Raw genomic sequence first — 25,891 nt, forward strand, 5'->3', positions numbered from 1 at the left:
AGCTGTAAATTCGATTTAGAAAAAAAATGAGTAATAGTACACCTTATAGATTTTGCAATAGTGTATATCAAAATGTATGTCCATATCTAATGAATTATATTAACAAATATTTGTTGACCTCCCACTACACACAAGCCCTACTCTAGGCAATGGAGATCATATTTTTCTAAATATAACCAATATCACTATGGTAGCTAAATGCCTCATATGTGTCCAAAACAGTAACAGTGACCAACTATCAACCATATGTCATTATATTTCAGTGACTTTAGTAATATCATTTAACTCCCTTCTCATTTTAAACATTTTTTACAATTATCATGTATTATTTATATATATACAAGAAAACAAATACATCTGTGTACTTTTAGAAAGTCAACTGAGGAAAAAGCACGTAAGTAAAAATAGAAATGTACGTGATGATTTTGTTTTAAACCAGAATAAATTGTAGTGGGAATTGCTCAAATGATCCCAAGAGTAGAAAATGGTTTGGAAAGAAAAGGTTAAAAAGGGAATATTACCCAAACTTTTTTTCATCCTAGACCAACCCCAGAAATGCAGGAAAACATTTTTACCTACAGCCAATGTATTCTAATCAGCTTGGGAAGGGTGGTTTGCTTGAAAAGAGTGTCAAAATTTCATTTAATAGACTTGCATGAAGTAATGTCTCAGTGCAAACATTCACATTAGTGATATTAATGTCCATACTTTTATGTGGAGGAACAATATGGGTGTAATCTGGTCACTCATGCACATCAGGAGACTCCCCTTTTATAATAATAACTTCTTCTCACTGCAATTTGATCAGGCTCAGTGACCTGGAGGTAATAAATAAGTAAACAAACCAAACAACAGATAAATAAATCCCCTGTCAATAATGTTCTTTCAAACCATCCAATCCCCTGCGACTGATATTTTTAATTAAGGAAATTAAATTGTACTGTGCTGAATCACTAATGATGTAGAGAATCAAATAGTATTTAAATGATTTGTTTTGCAATATTTGTGTACTAATTATATTATTCAATACTGTATGAGCAGGCAAGATAAAGGAAATAGAAATAAGATTTATTTTATCATGTGGTGGATTTTGCTTTGTGAAATCATGAGCATTTGTTCACTTATTTGAATCAAAACAGGAAAATGAGAATCATCATGACACATAAAAATTATACTTGTTTAAGTCACAGTTGTAGATTTAGGGTGCCATTTTGCAATGAGCCCACCAAACTCATATCTTTGGGTCATTATGGTGAATACTTTTCATTCTCTCAGTGAACACACTGTGATTAAATTAGGATGATGAGTTCTACCTGACTTAACACGTTAACAAATGAATAAACAAACAGAATAGAGTAGACAAACAGAAGAATAGTAAAACCACACACAATACAACATCTATTGGCTCCTGTAACTAAAATGTGTAAAGATTTGGGTAAGGTTTAATGCATAAACCCAACATTGTCTTAAAGGAATCCTTTTCTATCCATGTTTTCACTGACTCTTACACTATGACCGCAACTCCATATGATGACCTGTTATATAGGGTAAATATTTAGGAAGTTAGACTCTAGAACCAATGCCCTATATTTTAATCACTGTGTAGCCTTGGTTTCTTTATCTCTGCCTTAGTGTCCTCATCTGGTCCCTAGTATCCTTATCAGAAAGAGAAGACAACAAAAATACCTACCCCGTATTATTGTGAAAATTAAATTAACTAATAATAAACGTAAAGCTCCCAGTTCAGGGTCTGATGTAATGGATTGGCCAAAAGGTTCGTTCAGTTTTTTCCTTAAGATGCTCTAGTAGCACTTAGTTGTCTTTAACTTCATTCCAAACAATTTTGTTAGATTTCTCAATTTCGAATTGGAGAATACGATACAGCATTCTATGTTGCAATTGGTGCAAAAAATTGACAAAAAGAAACCTTTTATATGAAGATAGTAAGAACGTGAACAAGACTGCAATAGATAGTGTATGTGAAAAGTAATAGAAAATAAAGTTGAAGGAATATTTGGCTTTGCAGTCAAGAGAGGGAAATTGGACTTGATCCCAAGTGGGAAGCCACAATAAGTCCTTGAGTCTTTTTCTGACTTGATGAAACCAATGTTTAACAAGAATTAGCCTGACTGAAATACACGGAGACTGCTGAAGGTAAGGGAACTAGTTAGCAGATTGTATAGTAATTGAAGATTGAGGTGATATAGAGCAGTAGACTAAAGTAGCAGCAGTGGAGCAAGCAGGAAACAAGGACAAGCCTTAGTGAAAAATTTAATTTAGAATATGAAGGAAAATATCTAGACCAATATTTTAGCTTAGTAATGAAAAATCATGGTAGTATTAATGCAAAAGTGGGGAAGGAGAAAAGTTAACATTGATATGTTTGTTATGTCTTGAAAGTAGGAATTTTAAAGTAGAGAAATTCCAACACCAGTTGAATATATAAGGGTGAAGTTCATATGAGAGGTCAAGTCTGGAGCATCTCAAAAGAGTCATCTATTTCTTCACACATTTCAAAGCTAAATTGAAGATTCCAAGGAAAGCTCATTTAAAATGTATCCTCTTGTTAGGTCACCTTTTATTGAATCCTTTGAATTATCTGGTAAAAAAGAAACAAAATGTCTTCTCACAGAATGATTCCAATGATTAGATTCAGACTTATAACTTACACATAACTCTTGCCATTATTTTGATTAAATTTGGTTTATTATAATAATCAGTGGTAAACAAGAGTTTGCACTCTATCTCCAAAATTTGTCTTTTTAAAGTTTTCTTAATCATCAAAGAAGCCAAGGGCATGGTCTAAACTGTGGAATCAGCAAGTTTGCTTTGACTAAAGTAGGAGAGAAATTAAGTCATAATCCATTTAATATCTTCTCTTGTCAGTAGGAAGCAAGAACTTCTTACTGTATGCTGAATGCAAAACAGATGTTGTTCAGTAGGTTTGACTGTGGACTCTTTCAATTTTTTACTTTTAAGACAACATTTAAAGGTGCCAGATTGCTCTAATCACAAGTGTCAACCATTCATTAGCTTAATGGAAAAGGGTAACAGATTATGTATATAATAGTCACCAAGGGAGAAGATACATATTTACAACCACAACACTTACGTAGATAGATTGTAGACATAATAATCTTCCACAGGAGGGAGAGAGACAAACAATTACTCTAATGGAAAGCAAAGAACGTGATTAACATTAAATGCCACCCAAAGACAGATATTTGTGGTGGGAATGACATGCAGGATAGGTGTGTAACTTGGCCTTGAGTTTTGGGCAGTAGAGCTAGGGAAGATAATAAATGTATTGAGATGCTGCAGTCTGAAGGAACGATTGTAGACTTGCCTTTTACTTTTTGAAGTAATTACACTTTTTTTTTTTCCTGGTGTGAATTTATAAAATGGCTTCCAAAGATAACACACCTTAATTCCCTGTAAATATGGTGAGATATCACTCTCATGATGATGTTAGGTTATATGTCATAGTTGACCTTAGGATAGGGAGATGATCTTGCTGGGCCTTATCTAATTATATGAGCCCTTAAAAACAAAGAAATGTATTTGTCTGATGGCAGAAGTCAGAGAGATTTAGAACAAGGGAAGGGCTGGATGTATTGTGGGATTTAGGATAAAATGGATGATGTGAGAAGAAATGTGGCAGTCTTAAGGAGCTGAGAGAGGCCCCTGGGGCTGAAAGCCAGCAAATTAAAGAGAACCTTGGTCCTATCACTGCAGAGAAGTGAAGTCTGTGGAGAAAAGGAATGAGCTTGGAAGAGGACCCCAATTTCCAATATGAATACAATTGGCTGACACTTGAATTTCAGCTTTCTGAGACACTGAGCATAGAACCCAGCCAAGACCCCTGGACTTCTGACTTATAGAACTGTGACATAGAAAAAGTAACATCAGAGAACAAATCCATGATTTTCTTAGAGCTGGAAAACCAACAATTTTGCTATATAGTAAACATCTACAGTATGGATTTAAAAAATAATTTCAGATATGCAATATGGATAGCCATGAATAGGCAAAACATAGATATGCCGTTATCCAAAACTGATTTAAAGTGGAGATGGTTGGGAAAAGTGTAATAATACATCCATATTCATTTTGAATAATGGGTGTTAAATTGAGAAACTGAGAATTTCAAGAAAATGTCTTTGTTTTATACTGTTGGGCTTATTAATCTATAATGAAATGCAATATGTGGCCAAACATAAATTTTGAGTTTTCCTTTTCTTTGAATTACTATGATATTATTTATTAAATATCTGATTTATTTGTACTTACAAATGAGAGAAAGGATTGCACTTTTTTTTTTGAAGATGTTGGGGGTAGGAGTTTATTAATTAATTTATTTATTTTGGCTGTGTTGGGTCTTCGTTTCTGTGCGAGGGCTTTCTCTAGTTGTGGCAAGCGGGGGCCACTCTTCATCGCGGTGCGCGGGCCTCTCACTATCGCGGCCTCTCTTGTTGTGGAGCACAGGCTCCAGACGCACAGGCTCAGTAGTTGTGGCTCACGGACCTAGTTGCTCCGTGGCATGTGGGATCCTCCCAGACCAGGGCTCGAACCCGTGTCCCCTGCATTAGCAGGCAGATTCTCAACCACTGCACCACCAGGGAAGCCCAGGATTGCACTTTTGATCTATAGTTGTCTCATGTAGCATTTCTTAATGAGGAAATAAGTATATGAGAAATTTCCTCTTTATTTTACTCTCCATTTTGATTGTGAAAATGATTACACGAGATAATAAATACTCATTTCCATTTAAGGGACTGCAATTTCAGATGTACTAGGGCAGGTAGCAATATGGAGCTTTGTAAAGTTGTAGATGAAGAAGGAAAATAAACTACTTTTTTTTTTTTTTTTTTTTTTTGCGATACGCGGGCCTCTCACTGTTGTGGCCTCTCCTGTTGAGCACAGGCTCCGGATGCACAGGCTCAGCGGCCATGGCTCACGGGCCCAGCCGCTCCGCGGCATGAAACCACTCTTTTTTAATAGAACACTACCATCCATGTATATGCAATCAGACTAATGGGGAATTTCTAGGTTTGAGTAACTATTGTGGTATTCCCTCATGCTCTTTTCTTTTGTTGGACACATTGTGTTTCCTGTATTTTTTTCATTTCTCTCCTATGATTATTGCCACTAATTTCTAGGAAAATATGTCCATTACTATTGAATTTGTGGTAGGAACTCATAATAATTCCTTATCTCTTACTTCATTTTTTATTTTTCCCATTTTTTCTGCTAGTATTATAAAGCTTTGTGATTTTGTTGGGTGTGAATTTTTTCTATATGATTACATTGGGGCGCATAAAAATATTAACATTACTTTTGTTTTTTCTGTAACAGTTGTTTATTTTGATGGCTCTAATATTAAGTGATCACCGTTTTAAATCATAAATCAAGAGTAATAGATGTGACTTGATCTCTAGTTGACTGTACAAATGAACCGTGAAAGTGATTCAGTGTGACTTCCAGATGGCCAAATTAGAGAACACTTTGAATTGCTACATAGTTGATGCCTCTGAAGGGAGCTGATAAGCTGTTCTACACTCACTCCCTCTCTCCACTGTCTCTAGTCTTTTCAATGGACTCCAGTTTGGCTTCCTCCCAAAATAATACACATAAGCAATTCTCAGTAAGGTCAGAAATCTATGTTTCTAAATCCAACATGCTTTTTTGAACTTATATTATGGGATCTTTCAATATCTGATACTATTGACCATACCTTCCTCCTTAAATCACACATTCCTCTGAACAACTTGAGTTCTTCCTACCCCCCACATCGCTTCTTGTCTGTATTTCTTTGTGTTCCTATCCTCTTCTTCCCAGCCATTCAATGCTGAAATCCCCAAAGTTTCTTCATAGGCCTAATTTCTTATTCTATATTCTTCCTGTAGGTGATTCAACTACCAGTGATATGCAGGTCACTCCGTATTTTGCATGTCAAATCCAGACTCTCAGCTCCCGGTGGATGTACACAACTGCCAGTTTCTAATCTCCTCTTGGATATGTGGTGGCCGCTCAAACTTAATATGCCCAAAGCCAACCTCAGAGACTTTCTGCAGCTGTTAGTTATCTAACTCTGTGTAACCAATTACCTCACAACTTGGAGGCTGAAAACAAATCAAACATTTACTTTCTCTCACAGTTTCTCTAAGTCAGGAATTTGGGAGTGGCTTGACTAGGTTATTTTGGCTTGGTATTCAGTCAGATGTTGCCCATGACTGCAGGCATTTAAGGCTTGAGGAAAGGTGGAAGATGAGCTTCTAAAGTACCTTATTCACAAGTCTGGCCAATCAGTACTGTCAGTTATCAGAAGGCCTCCCTTACTCTCCACATGGGCTTCTCCTGAGGGCTGCTGAAGTGTCTTCACAATATGATGGATGGTCTCCCCAAGAGACCAACACAGGTGCTGCAATAACACCTCCACAGTATTCTCTCAGGTACTCAAGTCAGTCATGATTCAGAATGAGAGGGGGGTAATACCAGATAGTAAGGATTGTTGGGGGCCATCTTGGAACCTACAAGACATAAGCCCTTTTGTTTTTTTCTAGATTTTTAATGATAACAAATAGGCAAGCCAAAGATCTAGGAGTCACTCTTGACACCTCTCTCACCTTAATTCAAATATGTTTTGAATCCACTGTTTTATCAAATCTACTGCTGCCACCTTAACCATAGTGGGTCCAATTGCATATATTTTCATCTTATAATCGGTTATTTGCACTGCAGTTCAAGTAAACTTTTTAAAACAGAAATTAAGTTGTGTCATAATTTTGCTTAAAATATTTCCCTGGTTTCCTGTTGATCTTAGCGAAAGACCCTAACATGACTTTAATAGTACTTTCAAAACCCTATGTGGTTTGGCATCTACTTACTTCTATAGCTATGGCTCGTATGATATTTCCCTTTCTGTCTGTTATTAGACATACACTAAATTATTCAGTTTCTTTGTCATGCCATTCTTCTGCACATGGGGATTTAGCTATCCTTCTAACTGGATAACTTTTTCCTTCTATCTTTTCTTAGTTAACTAATATCATATTATTTTTTTATATCCTACTTCCTCAAAGAAAAGTTCCCAACCTCTCTGACTAGTTTAAATCTTTCTGTAATATGCTGCTATTTTATCGTGTACCTCACATTCGTACTTCTTATTGGACTATAATGCTACTTTCATTTTTATGGTTTTCTGTTAAGTACTTTACCTGTTTAGCTACATTAGTGTTCACTGTCTTAAGGCTTATCTGTCTTTGTAAACCTCTACTGAAGCAAAAGCCAATAGGAAGATGAGAATATTGTGAGTTCTTTTCTTCAGTTTGATAAAGCTGAATTTCAATACACTAACAAATACTGAGTAGAAGCCCTGGCTGGTACTATGATGAATACAAAAAATGAGTTATTATGTCCACTTGGTTACAAAAAGGTTAACATAAAAATGGAAGAATCAGGCTTAGGTAAATATGTTAAGGTAGAGGGAGATTGTATTATGAGTGAGAGAAACTAGAATATCTCCCCTGTATTCTAGTCATAAAATTCTAGAAGCTTATGGTAGTTAATTCAACTTTCTTTGTCTTTGGCTATATTTGTACAATACCATGTTAATATTTTTGGATTATTTAGACATTTGGTAACAACTATTAAAAAATGAGAATTATAGCCTGCCAACCCACAGCCAAAATCAATCATCATAGCTATATTAATATTTGATCTGGTGGACTAACTAATCAGTTAACTCAAGGTAGCAAAATAATCTTATGAAGACACTGAACTCAAACGCTTAAGCACCTGATATATGTAAAACATTAGGTCATGTGTTGAGCTGCATAAAAGACCATATGATATGTTCATTCAAGTTGCTTAAAGTTTATTTAGAAATATAAATTGAACATAACTAACTGTAATATAAGTTAAATTGTGGAAAGTGTCCTAATATGACATAGGGTGTCTCCTTTAAGTTCAAGAACATTTTCTAGAAAGTTTGGGATTGTCAGGCTCTTCACTTGCCTTCTCCCATCTTATCAATTCAACAATTCTACCATTTCCATTATACAAACACAAACCAGAAAAAAAAATTTGTCTCAGTTAATGAGGTGTTCACTTTTATTAAAACGTCACAGAAACTGTTGTGACAAGAAAGTCACAGAGTGATATCTGACCCTGTAATCCTTAGCCCCAAATTTCTAGAGACAAGTTAAACACTCTGCTGGAAGCCTGCAGTTGTGTGAATTTTCACAGGCAACCTCTTGACCCATCTCCCCAGGCCAAAAACATCTCCAGCAGAGTACCTTCTTGCACTCCGTGACTATCATGAAACTTATACTTACTTCCTCCTTTATCCCACATAGAAGAAATTGCTAGAATATTATAAAATTCATTCACATCTTTTAAACTATGGTAGATTTTTAAGTTTCTGATTGTTGTCATTATATTTACACTTTATATTTATATTTGTATGGTGAGTGCTGGCTGCCTTGTGAAACATGATTAAGAGGGTTCTTTCCCAAACATAAGTTTAATCAGAAAAATGAAACAAACATAGTGGAAGAAAAAAGGGGGGGCCACAAGAGGAACTGAGGGGCAAGGTGAAGTGACTGATGTGATTTCAAGTGGATTCAGAAAAGCTACCTGAAAGAGATGGTATGGGAGTATTAAGAATGGGTTATTCTATGGAACACAGACATACATGGAAGAAGGTGTTCCAGGCACCAGGGCTATCCTGAACAGAGCACTGAGTTAAGAAACTGCCAGGAACATTTGGCAAACAGTATTAGCCTCAACTTGGTGACCCTAGAATATTCTATATATGGCACTGTAAAATCAGAGGCAGTGCTGTAAATGTGAGTTATTGCTATATCATGCCATGTGTAAAGAAATGGATTTTTTCTAAGGCACATTTCATTATGAGTACATAGCCTTGGAACCTGTATACCTCTGAATACAAATAGTATCAAAAATTTTGTAAGCAAATCTGTTGGTTAGCATTCATCTTTTAGAAATTTAACAATATAAAATTAGATATTCTTACTTGATTTAAAAAAATGTTTGTAGGGCTTCCCTGGTGGCGCAGTGGTTGAGAGTCCGCCTGCCGATGCAGGGGATGTGGGTTCGTACCCCGGTCCGGGAAGATCCCACGTGCCGCGGAGCAGCTGGGCACGTGAGCCATGGCCACTGAGCCTGCGAGTCTGGAGCCCGTGCTCCGCAACGGGAGAGGCCACAACAGTGAGAGGCCCGCGTACCAGAAAAAAAAAAAAAATGTTTGTAGAACTTAAGCTAACCCTCACAAGAAATCAATTTGTTGTTATATTTAGACTAAATATACTCTGGTTTCTACCTTGTTGTTAAGAGCAGAGTAGGAGGCACTAGATTAAAGAATGCTTGTTTAAAGTCTGTCAACATCTCTTCTTCAATTTGTCGATCCCTCCTCAGCATAAACTAAGAGCCCCATTTGTCTTCTCACAACTCTCGGAACTTCTTAGAACTGTTTAATCACATATTATATGATTCTAGTGGGTTATAACAGTTAATGCTAAAATTAGTCTTTCGTGCTATTCAAAATGTTATTTCTCTAAGCAAAAGGTAACTTGTTTTATCTTGGTTGTGTCAAAGTAAGCCAGAGCTGAACACTAGTTAAAGTGGTAGAAAGAGCTTTTATTCAGGAAGTACTAAAATAGAGGAAATGAGACCCCAGTATAGAAGCGGGCTCAATTCTGAACACAAGGAAAAGTGTGAATTTATAGTCAAGGAGCTGGGTGGAGGGGTCAGTAGATGAAAAATTACTGGGAGGAAGCATCAGGGGTAGAGGGGGTTCTAGCTAAAGGGACTTTACAGGATTCTCTCTGAAAACAGGCCAAGGTGAACTGTAGGGATAAGATTTGATCAGATATTGAGGGAGATCAGATATCCAGGGTAGGATTTCTTGCTAAAGTGACTTAGTGAGATCCTTGCTACCTTTGGGTAATGTAAAGAGGAACACAGAATTCCAAACATTGAAGCCTCCAGGAGAATAGGATTCAGAGGAGACTGACAAAGCTTGGTCAGGGAGGTAATCTTGTCATTTGAAACATACACATCTAAGTCAAATGCACAATACTAAGGCAAGATTGACAGTACTTTGCTAAAATCTCAAGAAAACCGCACATGCCCCTGTGAGCATTCAGTGATATCAAATGTTATACATTCATCCTTGGTTTATCTTTAGATATTTTTATGGAAAGTTTTTTCCTGCCTTTCTGAAAGGTTCTATGAGTCTTAAGTAATTAAAAGCTGATTAATCATATTTGTAGTACCTCATTTGGTTGATATTTTTTTCTCTGCTGAAATGAATTCTACCTTTAACTAATGGATGATGGTGTTGATATCAGAGGACATTTTAATCACTGTGCTCTGATGATAGATGGTCATTCCATTTAATCAAATGTTATTTGACAGAGTATTGTCTTTGGGGTTTGCTCAGGTAGTGATTCAGAGATGGGCAGCATGTGGTGGGGTAGAGGAAACACTGTAAGTTTCTTTAATAATATGGTTAGGCCATGATGTGAAAAACAAGACTGAATCTTAGAAAATTTCCAAACCCACATTTACTATTAGTAAAGTGAACTATGATTTTTTTAAAAATCCTATGAGAAATACTTAAACATTAAATGCTGAATAGCTTTCAAACCATATTTATATTTTTTTCTTTAATTGAAATTCAACCATATGCTAGGAAAATGGTCAGCATCTTATGAATTCATCTCTTTTGTCATCTAAATACTTTCTATATGTTTTAAAATATGTATTTATTATATATTAAATTCCTGCTGTATAAATCTTTGTCTTGAAAACTAAAGATTTTATATCATACATGGTATACAATTTGCTGAACAGCTCTTGCTTCAAATTTAAGAGTGCTTTAAAATATTTTTTTCATATCTAAAGAGAGAGGTACTACCATGTTTAAAATAACTGTGCAGCTTGTTTAACATAGTAGAGTAAAACCACAGTTCAGAACTTCCAAAATCAAAAAAATAAATGAGCAAAAAGCACCAACAGTACTAAATCAGTAGCTAACAGAAGAAAGAGTGATGTCATACAAAAGATAAACAATCTTTAAAGTTTGGCTTGATGCATCCAAGTGAAATACATAGGAGCAGAGCCTAAGCTTATATCTTCTTACAGAAATCTCCAGGGACCCATGCTAAACCAGGATAGCAAAATCTCTGGCCATAAAGGAAAAGGATTTGTCACTGTACAAGTTATTCCTTGAAACAACAGTGCTGTGTAAACAGGCACCTCAAAACTCAAACATAGAACAGATAGTCATTTATTCTGATAATGCTTCTGCAGTTCAGTGATTTAGGGGTGTGGCTGTGTGGCTCATCTGGTGCTGGAACACTCACATATCAGGCATTCAGTCGGCTGTAGTCTGGACAAAAGGGAATGGAGACAATGGTGCCTGTGATTCTTGCTTTCCAGCACATTAGCCCAGGCATGTCCTCATGGTAATGACAGATGGAATAAACCCAATCACCCAAAGCTCATGCGTGGAGCAGGATTTGAGAGCCTGGGGGGAAAATGACAAAGCTATTGCTTGAGTTACAGTTACCAGTATTGCACTGGTCACTAAGTCAGACTGAGAGAGTACAATCAAGTTGCATGGCAATAAGGGATGCCTGGGGAGTGGTGAAATATTGATAGTATAGCTATTAACTCAGTTAGCTGAATCCTCTACCAAGTTCCCAGAAACTTGTTAGAACATACTTAGCAGAATCACGATGAAGACATAGTGGAAGGCTTGACTTTCTCACTGCCCATTTTCCCTGCCCTGTTCTGTGAGGTACAGAGAAACTGGTAGAATTTAACATCTGGCACCTCACATTGTAATGCCCTGAGGAAGATACATACATCTTAGATAAAGTGTGAACAGAGTAAAGAAAAATCCACTGAGCATTATATCAGTGAAAAGAGAAGAACTAGACATGACTGTGTTTGTTCAGTGTGATCATGAATTAACAGCATGAATTGAAAGCCTAGGTTGCAGGGGAAAGGGAGGAATGGCATCTTTAGAATTAAAAAAAGAAAAAAACTAAGAAAATATTTGGAAAAGAAATGTTAAGAATACACAGTTGAAGAGAATATAAAGCAATAAAATGAAGACCGTCTTTATTCGGATTATTTGCAGTATGGGGCTATAATGAATAAAGCTGCTATGACTTAAACACAAGTTTTATACAGCCATATGTTTTCAATTCTTTGGATGAATGCTTAGGAGTGGGATCTCTGGATCATATGTTAAATGTACGTTTCCCTTTGTAAACAAAAACTGTCAACTGTATTTAAAATTGTCTGTGTCATTTTGTATTCCAACTAGCAATATACGAGAATGAGAGTCCTAATTGCTATATATTTTTACCAACACTTGGTATTGTCAATCTTTTTTACTTTTGCCATTCTAATGAGTATAGATTTAATATGAATTTTACTAAAGCTTAAGGATGTTGCACATATTTCATGTGCTTGTTTGCCATCTTAATATATTCTTTAGTAGCATATATGTAAATATTTTTCTTATATCTTAAAATTGGGCTCTTCATCTTATAGAGAGTTGTAGGATCTTTATGTATATTCTGGATACAACTCCTTAACAAACACATGATATGCTGTGAATGATCTCTTCTAGTCTGGGGGTTTTTTCTCTTTCATTTTCAAAATAGTGTCTTTCAAATGGGAAAAATATATATATTTAATCTTTAGGAAGTCTAACTTAGTGGGTTTTTTTGTTTGTTTCCTGTATTTGTGTACTAACAAAGCTTCACCTATCAGAGGTCACCAATGTTTTCTAGACAATTGATACTTGCAGCTCTTACATTTAGGTCTATTATCCATGTCATATGCATATTTGCTGTATATGTTGTAAGGTTCATTTTTGCTGTTGAATTATCCAATTATTCAACACCATTTTTTGAAAAGACTATTTTTCTCCCATTGAATTCCTTGACATCCTTGTCAAAAGTCATTTTATACTGTATATAATCACTGCATTCTAGATGGTAAATTTGTTTATTTAATCAGGGTACAGATTAGCACTTCTGAAAGTACTTTATGTGTATACTGAGACTGAACAGATAAGTAAATAAATTATAGATAATAGGAGACATATTTCTCAATGTCTCAGAAAAAAATAACAAATAAGTAAGTAGAGAGGCTAAACTTAACCCTATTGTGCTGATTAGATTACGGGGTTATCAGTATAAATGCATGCTTATTTTTATTAATACACATGCAGATATAGAAATAATTACAGATACATACATATGTTTTCTAGCTCTGTCCACTGAGAGAGCCTAGAGGTAATGACATCTCAGTAGCAATTAGCATATATAGCATTCATTTATTACTTTCTAAATACCATTTTACAATAAAAGGAACCTTGGTTCCCTGGAGGAATGGCTGATTCTAGGGCTGGAGCAGAGAAAATATAATATGATCTTGGGGCACCTCACAGTGTAAAAAATAAGGCAGTGCTAAAAAAAAGAAAGAAAACGTATAAAGACATGTTAAAAGAAAATAAAAGTTCCCAGTGGCTGAAGATGGAACAATTTGAGCAATAAAATAAACAACAATAATATTGGTTATAACCAAAGAAAAAATTAATACCATGAGTCCATATTGATAAAAATAAAATATTAAATAAAGAAGAGGCATAGAAAAATATTTCTTAGAGAAAAATTCCAAGTAATACGAATGATACATGTAAAAATCAAAATTATGAGAGGAACAGAACATAGTAATAATTGCTATAGGCAGGTTTCACAGAAAAAAATGCTAAAATTAGTGGGTGAAATTGTAAAGAGAAATGGGATATTTGCATGACCTCACATTATCTCCTCCAGAATTTACTAACTACTATGGTGCTCTTTACATATGATTTGAAATTATTTGATACTCCTCTTTCCCATGAGTGTGGTCCGGACCTACAGGCTTGCTTCTAACAAATAGAATAAGGGAAGGAAAAAATAGTAACTTTTTTGGAAAATACAACTTTAACCAAGTGATTAATTCTAGTATGACCAGTAATAAATCATGTTGATACATATCCCCTGATATAATGCTATGAGTGTTATTCTTCATCTCTGCATTATACTTCCTAAAATTCATAAATCTATTCTAACCATGAGAAAACATCAGAGAAATCCAAATGGAGGGATATCCTACAAAATAACTGATCTGTAGTATTTGAAATTCTCAAGGTTATAAAAAAAGAGCAAGGAGAGACTGAGAAACTATTACAGATTAGAGGAGATAATGGGGGCATGGGGACTAAATTCAATGTGATATTGTGAATTGTATCATCAGAAAGTTAAAAGGACATTGGTGGAAAATCTGTTGAAATCTGTTTGAAGTCTGCAGTTTAGTTGACACTATTGTACCAATGTTAATTTGTTATTTTTGATAACTGCCCCATGGCTATGTAAAATATGAATTTAGGGGAATTTGGGTGAAGAGTATATGAGAACGCTCTTTAACAATAGGTAAGTTTGGTAGATTGGACACATCAAAGGTGATTCTTGAACTGAAAGTACCAAACTGAAATTCAGAAGTAAAACATACAGAATATTTTTCAAAGAGTGTAAGAGACATGTGGGGTGCAATAAAAGTTTTTTAAATGATTGAATTTTTAATTCCAGAAAGAAAGTAGAGAGAGAATGGGACTGATGTAATATTTGATGTGATACTTTTGAGAGGTTGTCCAAAAATGGTAAAAAACATCATTCTGTAGAGTCAAGAAACACTGTGAATATCAAGCAGAATAAATACAATGGAAACCATACCCAGAAACTCCAGAGCCAGTATGCTTAAAACTAAAAGTAAAGAGAAAAATTTTCAAAACATTCTGGAGTTGAGTGGGAGGGAGCCAAGTAACAAAAAAGCACAGCAATAAGACTCAACAGAAATGGTAAAAAGCAGAAAAAAGGAATGATAGGTGAAGAGAAAGAGCAAGAGAAGAAATTGCCAACCTAGAATTCTATACCCAGTGAATATGTTCTTCAAAACTGAGGGCAACACTATTTTTTTTTTTTTTAGACAAGATAAAACAGACATTTTGGCACTGGCATGCCTCCATTAAATCCAAAAGGAGGTTTTTCAGCCGTGTGTGTGCTAGAGGAATAAAAATGATAGAAAGGATAATTATATGAATTAACATAAATAAATGTTGACTATTGCAAGCAAAGTTAATAATGTGTCATAATGTTTAAAATGTATCTAGATTGAAAATACATGATAACAGTAATGTAAAAGGTAGCACCAAGGTTTCAAATTGAGGAAGAGTGCTGTTTCATGGGTATGAAGTTTAATTATGCAAGATGAACAATTCTAGAGATCTGTTATACAACATAATACTTATGGTTAACAAATATGGTATTGTATACTTAAAATTTTGTTAAGAGGGTAGATCTCATGTTAAGCATTCTTACTAGGAAAAAAAAACATAAGAAAACTTTTGGAGGTGATGAATAGATTTATTACCTTGATTGTGGTGATAGTAGCATGGGTATATACATATGTCCAAATTCATCAAATTGTGTGCATTATATGTGCAGGTTTTTTGTATATCAATTATACCTCAATAAATGATTCTAGCAGGAGTTGCATTTAGAGTGCCGTAAAATTCATGTTTTAATCTCCAAGATAAAAACTAAGAAAACTATTATATAAGAAGTTAATAAGAAAGATTAAATGATAAAAACAATAGATCAATTTTTAATGGCCAAATGTTTAAACAAAACTTTTTAATTGGTCTAATAGAAACGAAACAGAAGAGTGTTGATATAAACACACTGTAACAGTAGTTACAATAGACGCAAGTGAACCACATACTACAAGTAAAAGAATAAGATTCTCAGCCTGTAAAAAATGCAAAACCCAAATATATATGCTTCTTATAAAAGGTATACTAAATATAAGAAAACATAAATTGTAAAAGAATGGAAACTGATATGAAGTACAATGGCACTCCCAGAAAAACTGGCATTTCTATACTAATTTCATCCAAAATTGAGTTTAAGGCAAGAGCATTGTTAAAGTCAAAGATGATATTGTAGAACCACAAAAGAGCCATTTCATTCTGTATAACACTTTTAAATATGTGTGCACCCAATAATACAGAGTAAAAATAGAAACAAAAATATGAAAAATAAATTAAAGAAAAATAAATTCACTATCATAATGAAATAATTGAAGGCATCTCTCTTAAAAAAGGAAAGAACAACCTCATCATAACCTGAAAGTATACTGAAAACTGGAGCCACAAAGTTAACATGATTGATCTAAATGAAATATATTGAATTCTGAAACCAGAAACATAACCCCCATTCTTTCCTAGGGCAAATAAAAAAATGTACCAAAATTAACAATATGCTAGTTCATAAAGCAAACTTCAAAAGTTTCAAAGACTGGAATTATTCAGAGAAACTCTGACCACTGTGAAATTAAGCTAAAGATCAGTTCAAATTTACAACTAGAAAAATCCCCGTATATTTTGAAATTAAGCAAAACACTTTTAAATAAGCTATAAGTGACAAAAAGCACAAAGGAAGCATGGAAAATGGGAAATATAGTTAACTAAGTAATGAAGATATGACATAAAGAAACTTGACGGATGACCATAGCATAGTAATTAGATAAAAATGTGTAGCTTACAATGGATAGGTCATAAAAGAAAAAGACCTGATTATCAATTATCTAGATATCCACCAAAAGAAGTTAGAAAAAGAAGATCAAGTTAAATTCTCAACAAAATTAATAATGTGCAGAAATTACTGAAATGTAGTAATGGATAAGAAATAAAGTGAGTAAAGCCAAAAGTTGGTTCTGTGTAATATTAATTGAAGAACGATAAAGAGAGATATGTTAGAAAACCTCAATTGTCAATAGAAAGAATGAAAAATGGATATTGCCACCAGTGATACAGACATTTAAAAATAGAGGATATTCACAAGTATTTGACAATTAAACAAAATGGACAACTTTGTAAGAAAACAATACCAAAACTAATGCATTAAAAAAATAGGAAATCTGAGTGTTACTAAATCTAGTTTAAATAATTAAATCCACTAGTTAAAACATTCACACAGAGGAAATTCCAGGGTTTTGCCAGGAAATTCAGCCAAACATCTATGAAAGTAATAATTATGTTTTACACTAGCTCTCCAGGAGAATAGAAGGAGAGCAGATTTAAGTGTGAAGGTAAAACAAAGAAGCTTTTAGAAGAAATTCTAAGAGAATATCTTTATGACATTTGGTTAGGGTAAGCAGGAATGTCAAAAACAGTACACACAGAACTGGTAAAATAGGATGCCGTAAAAATTATGAGATTGCTTATTCATTTTTACAAAATACAATCCAATTATCTAATTTTTGATAGTTGGCATGAACAAAATGCTATGGAAGTATTGGGAAAGAATTGACAAATTCCACCTGGGATTACTTGAGAGAGCCAGGGAAGACCACAGAGAACAGTTCACATTTGAACGAGACTTTAAAGATGAGCAAATATTCAGAAGATGGGAAGTAAGAGAAGGGATATTCCAGGAGGATAGAATAACATGAACAAAGGCACAGAGTGAAAATGCATTCACATTTAGAGAACATATTTAGCAAATAGATTAAATTGGTTAAGTGTAAAATAGACTGGGTGTATGTCTTCCAACCAGGTTTTCATGAAACACATTGAATCATATTATTTTTCTGTGTTGTTATAGATCCAAACAAGTTAAAGCAAACTTTAACTTCAATAAGCTGAAACGAAGTGAGAGAGTGGTATTGACATACATACACTACCAAATGTAAAATAGCTAGCTACTGGGAAGCAGCCACATATAACAGGGAGATCAGCTCGGTGCTTTGTGACCACCCAGAAGAGTGGGATAGGGAGGATGGGAGGCAGACGCAAGAAGGAGGAGATATGGGGATATATGTACATGTGTAGCTGATTCACTTTGTTATAAAGCAGAAACTAACACACCATTGTAAAGAAACTATACTCTGATAAAGATGTTAAAAAAAAAAAGTCAAATGAAACAAAAAAAAGAAAAAAAAATAAGTAATGCAGTATTTCCCTCAGAACTATTTCTAATACAGATTGAATTATTTTATGTAGATTAAATGATAGAAAAGAGCTGCCTTCATCCTAGTCATCAATACTCATTACCAAAAGAAAGCAGTAGACGATTAAAGTAAAAGAACTAAGTGTTGGCCTTTTAAGATGTTCTGAGCAATCCAGAGAGAGCATCTAATTCACACCCTTTCATAAGATTTTTTATAGTAAAATTCCACTTGGTTCTGTCTATGTTATAAACATCTCATCTTCTTTCTTCCTTTTAAATCCTATCTATGTTATAAAACTCTCATCTTCTTTCTTCCTTTTAAATCCTATCTATGTTATAAACATCTCATTTTTTTTTCTTCCTTTTAAATCCATAAATGAGTTATAAGAACTGATTCATTATAAAAATTATATACTCACTATCTGTTCTCAATAGGTGTGTATTTGTGAGTCTCCTGTTTTTCTATTTTCTTAATTATAAACTCTTTAGAAGTAGAAAAATAAATAAATAAAATACATAGGAGAAAACACTGTATCAAAACTATTTTTAGACAATCGGGGACATTTTAATAATGACTGGATGTTAGGCAGTATTTTTAAAAGTTGTAATTTTTAAAATGTCATCATTTCACAGGTATATTAGCAGATGCCTTTATTTTATTTTTCACAAATAATTCCAGTCTTTGAAACTTTTGAAGTTTGCTTTATGAACTAGCATATTGTTAATTTTGGTACATTTTTTTATTTGCACTAGGAAAGAATGGGGGTTATGTTTCTGGTTTCAGAATTCAATATATTTCATTTAGATCAATCATGTTAACTTTGTGGCTCCAGTGATGTCTGGGATTTGCCTTAGAATTCTCCTATAAAAAAAATAAAAGGGAGAGAAAGCAGTAATGATGAAATATTTTGCTACAGATTTGATGGTTAAAATCATATGGGGGTTGCTGTATTTTCATTTTGGCATATACTTGAAATTTTTAATTATGACATATTAAACCTAATACCTATCATGAAAAAAATGAATAAGGAAAATAAATATTTTACTAAATATTCTAAGCATTCTATTGCTGCATGAGTAATTGTTATTTAGAGTATTCTTAATAATACATTTTAAGTTCATGACTAGTTATTATAAAATATTATAAAAATCAACTGAACCTCCTAGAGTTTATTTCTTAGAAAATAGAATAATCTTTATGATGTAATATTTTTTAATGAAATATGGCTGCTTCTTTTGAGACAGATCAAGGCATGTATATATTTTTTAAATTTTGTGTTCCCAGTAAACAGTAGAAATATCATACTCTTTTCTAATTTACATTCAATGAGTTCCTTCAGTTTATTAGCACTGTTGCATATATGCAAAGAAATATTTCCTCACTCCTGGGAAAATACAATCCAAATTTAAAATACACCATATAAGAATACAGTAAGAATGTTCAATCTTCAAAAATCTCATATATATATATATATATATATATATATATATATATATATATATATATATATATATATTTCTTTGAATCCTTCAAAGATCGAATTGCCTTTGAAAACAATCACCCTGGGTAAAAAGTATAAATTTCAATCAGATTTTAAAAATGGAGGGTGGTCTTTAGTAATTCATAGAACTTTAAGAAAAAAAAAAGACCTTGAGGTGTTATTTAATATTTTCTCAATAACTCTAAAAATCAATGTTTAAAGTAACTTCTATTAAATTTTCTTCATTTTTTTCTGAAAATACAGTCCAGTGATGTTGAACTATGTTGGTCCAGCCTCACTTCAATTACATATCCACAGCGAACATTGAGGGTATTTGAATTATCTCAATCATTCAGAGTGCTATTACAACATGCAAAGTTATGTCCAAAATGCAATATTGTAGTATGTAGAAACACAGCTGGTTTAGAGAATTGGTCCAGAGTTTCTTACCACATTTGGATCTAATAAACTATATAGAACAAATCTATATATGTGATAATTTTCTCCCTCATGGAGTTGAAACCAAGGAGGAATTGAGTAAGAATGGGAACAATATCCGAACTCTTCATTTAATATCTCCAAAGCCAAGCCAAAATATCACGGGGATTCTTGACTAGCTTAGAGGTATTTAGGTTGCTTTAGCATACAGTTGAAGATAGACTCTATGTAACAACTTGTTAAGATATATTTGATTTGGTCTAAGGTTAACTTTTATCACAGTAACTAAGTGCAAGGTTCAAATTCAGGACTACTTGTATGTCTGCCATCATGTAGCTCAGCACAATGAAGTCTAAAATGCACTTCCCAACTGCCATTTCTTAAACAACCTGCCTATGAACATACTAAAAATTGTACAGCATTTGCATACCTTAGCACAGTATCTTGTAGGCAAAGGCATCTGGGAAAAGAAAAAGAACCAGGGGTCAGCTTCTCATCTTCTTCCTGCTGAGCCCATCCAAGCACAAAGCTTCCTTTTGAAGACAGTGGGGGCTTTGTGCTTGGATCTGCTCTGCAGGGAAAGAGCCAGAGAACTGAAGTCAATAGATGCTGTGTGTGTTTGCGATTGCAGAATGCCCTCTCTAACTGGTGTCACATTTAAGTGGAATCTGCAAGCCCCTTGTTCTTTCAGGTGATTCTCAAAATTATCCTGTATTCATTCTCTGTGGCTTACCCACCTTTTCTCCCCTTTGATGAAAACTCTGCAGCTCAGGACTAAAATACTGAAAGCTAGAAACAGGTGACTGAAAGCAGAAGTTGATACAAAGGGGTTCACCATGCCTGTAACAAGATTTGAATTTGTCACAGAGTGTAGTGTTATTGTTTTTGTTATTGCTGCTGTTATTATTATTGTTATTTTTATTATCTTTTATGGGGTGAAAATTTACCTTGCATCTCAATTAACCAACAAATATTCCAGAAGGGACTCTTATGAATTAACATTTTTACTTTCATTTACATTCATAATTTCTGTCCCCAAGTCAGGCTTTCAAGCCAGAGCTATAGATAAAAATGACTAAACCTAAAGCTATTCTTCTCTTATAATAGTTGCTAGAAAATATGTTATGCTTATTAAGTGCCAAGTACTTTGTTAGGACTTTACATTTATTATTGAGGACATATGAATCAACTGAGGCTCAGAGAAATCAACTGAAGCACAGAGAAATCAAGGCACTTGCCAAAAGTCACATAATGTATAACTGGTAGATTCACACCCAAGATTGATTTTCATTTTTCTTTTCTTTTTATTTCCAAGTTGGGTTTTATTTTTATTCTGTAAGGGACTCACTTTCTTAATCACCACATCTTACAGTTAATATAGATAACATGGCATTTGCACAGTTCTTAGACTTAGATTAATTTAATGAAATTACTAATGTAATGCATTTGTTTTATATAAGAAATAAAATCATAAGTAGAGAATCATTCAGGATGTCTCAGTAACTCATTTTCAGGCATGCATTCATTCATGCCCCAAATTCACTTCAACTACTGTGTCCCAAGCCTGGTGTTAGTCACTGAAGGCATTTATCCTTACCTCCCAGAAAGTCAGGCTATTTAGTAATTTTCTCCAAACACCAAATAATTTTGTATTATTTCTAAATTACCTATAATTGGCTGGTTTGATTAAATAAAAACAATAGGCTAACATGGGGTACCTATTGCAATCTATCATTTCCTTTCAGAATATAAAGTGTTTCTCAGTGGTCCAAGTGGGATAATGCTGCCAGATATTTCCTATAGCAAAATACAGTGTTCAGTACAGGTATAGCTGCTGAAAGAAATGAGGAGCTTGGGTGAAGGGCACTGGCAGCAAATAGCAGCACAGGATAAACCTGGGGGTCAGGGAAAACAGGCTTTGAGCTATGCATAAGGCAGTGGAGACTATTGATACATCGGAGATGAAACAAGAGCAGGTTATAAGAGAAGAGACATGTTCAGAAATTTTGATTCAAGAATATGATCAATCAGTCATCAGGAACTTTAAATATTAGTGAAGGAGTTCTCAAACCAAAACCACAAATTATCTAGTCACACTATTCCACACTTCCAAGGCAGGAAACTTCTACATAGGTTAAACAGGAAGCTTCTAGACGAGTCAGAAGTTGGTTTGAATTCTGGCTCTATAACTTAACTGTAGCATGGAATCTACTTAACTAACTAACCTCCTTGAACTTCAGTTTTGTCATTTAAAAAACGTATACACCAAGACCAACTGAAATTTATTCCTAAAATGCAAGGATTGTTCAACATGTGAAAATCAAATTAATGTAATGCATAACATTAACAGAATAAAGGGGGAAAACATGATCATCTCAATTTATACAGAAAAAAGCATTTGACAAAATTCAATACCATTTCATGATTAAAAAAAAAAAAAAAAACTCCCAACAAACTAGGAATAGAAATCACTAACCTCAATGTAATTAAGACCATAGATGAAAAGTCCAAAGGTACTATCATACTCAATGCTGAAAAATGAAAGCTTTCCCTCTAATATCAGGAACAAGTCAAGGGTATCCTCTCTCACCACCTTTATTCAACATAGTACTGGAAATCCTAGCCATAGCCATTGGGCAATAAAAAGAAATAAATACACCCAAATTGGAAAGGAAGAAGTAAAACTAATTCTGTTTCCAGATGACATGATCTTATATCTAGAAAACACTAAAGATTCCACAAAAATTTTGTTAGAATTAATAAACAAATTCCACACATTTGCAAGACACAAATCAACACACACAAATCAGTTGAATTTTCATGTACTAAAAATGAACTATCTGAAAACCAGCTTAAGAAAACTGTTCCATTTATAATAGAATCAAAAATAATAAAATACTTAGGGATAACTTAACCAAGGAGGCAGAACACTTGTACACTGAAAATCACAAAACACTGATGAAAATAATTTAAGAAGACACAAATAAATGGAAAGACATCTCATGTTCATAGACTGGAAGATTTAATATAATTAAAATGTCCATATCACCCCAAGCAACATACAGATTCAGTGAAATCCCTACCAAAATCTCAATGGCATTTTTGTCAGGAATAGAAAAATAATTTTAAAATTGTTGTGGAATTTCAAAGGACCTCAAATAGCCAAAACAACCTCAAGAAAGAAAAACAAAGGTGCAGATTTTACACTTTCTGATTTCAAAATATATTACAAAGCTATAGTAATCAGAACAGTATGGTACTAGCATAAAGCTAGACATCTTGACCAGTGAAACAGGATACAAATTGCAGAAATTAACCATCATGTAACTTTCAAATGTTCTTCATCATGGGTACCAAGGCTAACAAATGGGGAAAGGGTAGTCTTTTCAATAAATGATGCTGGGGAAACTGGATATCTATATGCAAACAAATTAAGTTTGACTCTTATTTTACACTACATATATATATATATATATATATATATATATATATATATATACACATGTATATATATATACACATATACATAAATTAACTCAAAATGGATCAAAGTCCTAAACATAAGACCAGAAATTATAAACTCCTTTTTAAATTATAAACATAGGGATATAGTTTTATGACATGGGATTTGGCACCAAAACAGCAGGCAATAAAAGGAAGAATAGACAAATGGGATTACATTAAACTTAAAAATATCTGTGCAACAACAGAGTGAAAAGAATGGAAGAAAAGATTTGCAAGCTATATATCTAATATATTAGTATATCTAATAAGGGATTAATATCCAGAGTGTATAAAGAACTCCTATACCTTAACACCAAAAACAAATAATCCAGTTTTTAAAATGGGCGAGGCATTGAATAGACACATCTCCAGAGAAAATACAAAAATGGCCAACAAGCATATGAAAAGATGCTCAAATTCAGTAGTCATCAGGGAAATGCAAGTCAAAACCACAATAGGATATCACCTCTCACCGCATTGGATGGCCCCTTTCAGGAAAAAAAAAAAGAAGAAGGGAAAGGAAAGAGAAGAGGAAAGAACAAGTGTTGATGAGGATATGGAGAAATCAGAGCCCTTGCACACTGTTGGTGGGAATGTATTATAAAATGAATAATGTACTCCTATGGAAAACATTATGTAGGTTCCTCAAAAACTAAAAAAGAGAATTACCATATGATCCAGTGATTTCATTTTTTCATTTCTCAGTGTATATCCAAATGAATTGAAAGCAGGAACTCAAAGTGATTTTTTCACAACCATGTTCATTGCAGCATTGTTTATAATAGCCAAGAAGTAGAAGCAACCTAGATATCCATCAATGATGATTGGATAAAGAAAATGTAGTATACACATACAATGGTATATTCAGCCTTAATAGAGAAGGAAATTCTGCCATTTGCAACAGCATGGATGAACATGGAGAAAATTGTGCTAAGTGAAATGTAGCAGGCGCAAAGGGACCTAAAAGAGGTGTCTAAAGTAGTCAAATTCTTAGAAACAAAGTAGAATGGTGGTTACTGGGGGCTGGGGTAAAGGGGAAGAGGGGAGCTGTTCAATGGGTATAGAATTTCAGTTTTGCAAGATGAAATAGTTCTAGAAATCTGTTGTAAAGTAAGGTCCATATAGTTAACACTACTGTACTATACATTTAAAAATGGTTATGATGGTAAATTTATGTCTTTTACCACAGTAATAAATGTGGCCTTAGCACTGAAATATTGGGAAGTTCTCAAACATTGAAACATAGTATATAAATTATGCATTTATATTATTCATAGGAATTATAATTTATGTTATTGATATTCATTTGAATGGATATTAAATACCTTTTATTTCTACTTATATACTCACACAATGTTCATCGAGCACTTGCCGTCACCAGGCACTGAATTAGGTGGTGGGTACATAATAAGAAACACAATGGACATGCTTCCTGCCCTCATGGAGCTTACATTCTAGCTTAATATATGTTGAATTAATAAAAGTTTGTTTTTTTTTTAAACACAGCTACCTGTATACACATGTATTTGTCATTGTTATTTTTTAAAAAAATTAGATAGGAAAAGAGAGTCACAGTTGAAAGAGCACAAGTTTTGTGTTATACAGCCCTGGGTTCAAGTCCAAGCTTTTGTTTTTATTAGACTTCAGACCTTAGACAAGTCATTAATCATCTGTAAGACTCAGTTCCTTACCATACCAGGCTAGTAGTGTAAGGAAAAAATGAGATAATGCTATAAATTTCCTAGCACAAAAGTAGGCTTTCACCAAATGTTAGTTTTCTTTATGCCTTCACCCTGAAAAACAATAATTTTATTTTTCAAGTACTTGGCCATATTTATATAATAATTTTTCACAAATAGTTCTGCAAACTATATATCTTAACCAGTAATATCACATATTTCTCTACCATGTATCTGTGTATTGAATTTCCTTTAGATGTTGAAGGTACATTTATTTGAGACAAATATTGGACTCAATCTTGCATCAGATACAGATGAAAATGTCTGCATCCAGAACTTAATATACTTTAATGTTAAATCAAACTTAATCAAAATCTATCAACATTTTAGAAGGCAATAAGAGCAAAAATATTGTTTGGTTTAGACATCAAAGTGAGTCACTGGAAAACATCAGCGTGGACCAATGATTTTAGTATTTTCTAAATAAAACATTCTCAGAAAATGTTAGATTAATAGAGAATGACTTCTAAAGCAACTAGCCTCCTTGTCATGATTTCACTAACTGACGTGGTCTCTTTTGTGTCATTTTTCAAAACACATCACTCTTCTGTGATATCAGAGTGTCACAAAGCTCTGGAGTACTTCAAAATTCCCCTGTATAAAACATGCTATAAAATGCTTGCAGCATTTC

The 25,891-nt window shown here is 33.8% G+C and overlaps 1 long non-coding RNA gene across 1 annotated transcript in view; it reads left to right on the forward strand.

Annotated features, from left to right (window-relative positions):
• The window catches only part of LOC307190198, a 129,072-nt gene that overhangs the window by 47,855 nt on the left and 55,326 nt on the right, over nucleotides 1-25,891 (forward strand). The window lies entirely within an intron of this gene.

This window comes from Stenella coeruleoalba, assembly GCF_951394435.1.
Source record: "Stenella coeruleoalba genome assembly, chromosome: 8".
NCBI classification, from domain to species: Eukaryota; Metazoa; Chordata; class Mammalia; order Artiodactyla; family Delphinidae; genus Stenella; species Stenella coeruleoalba.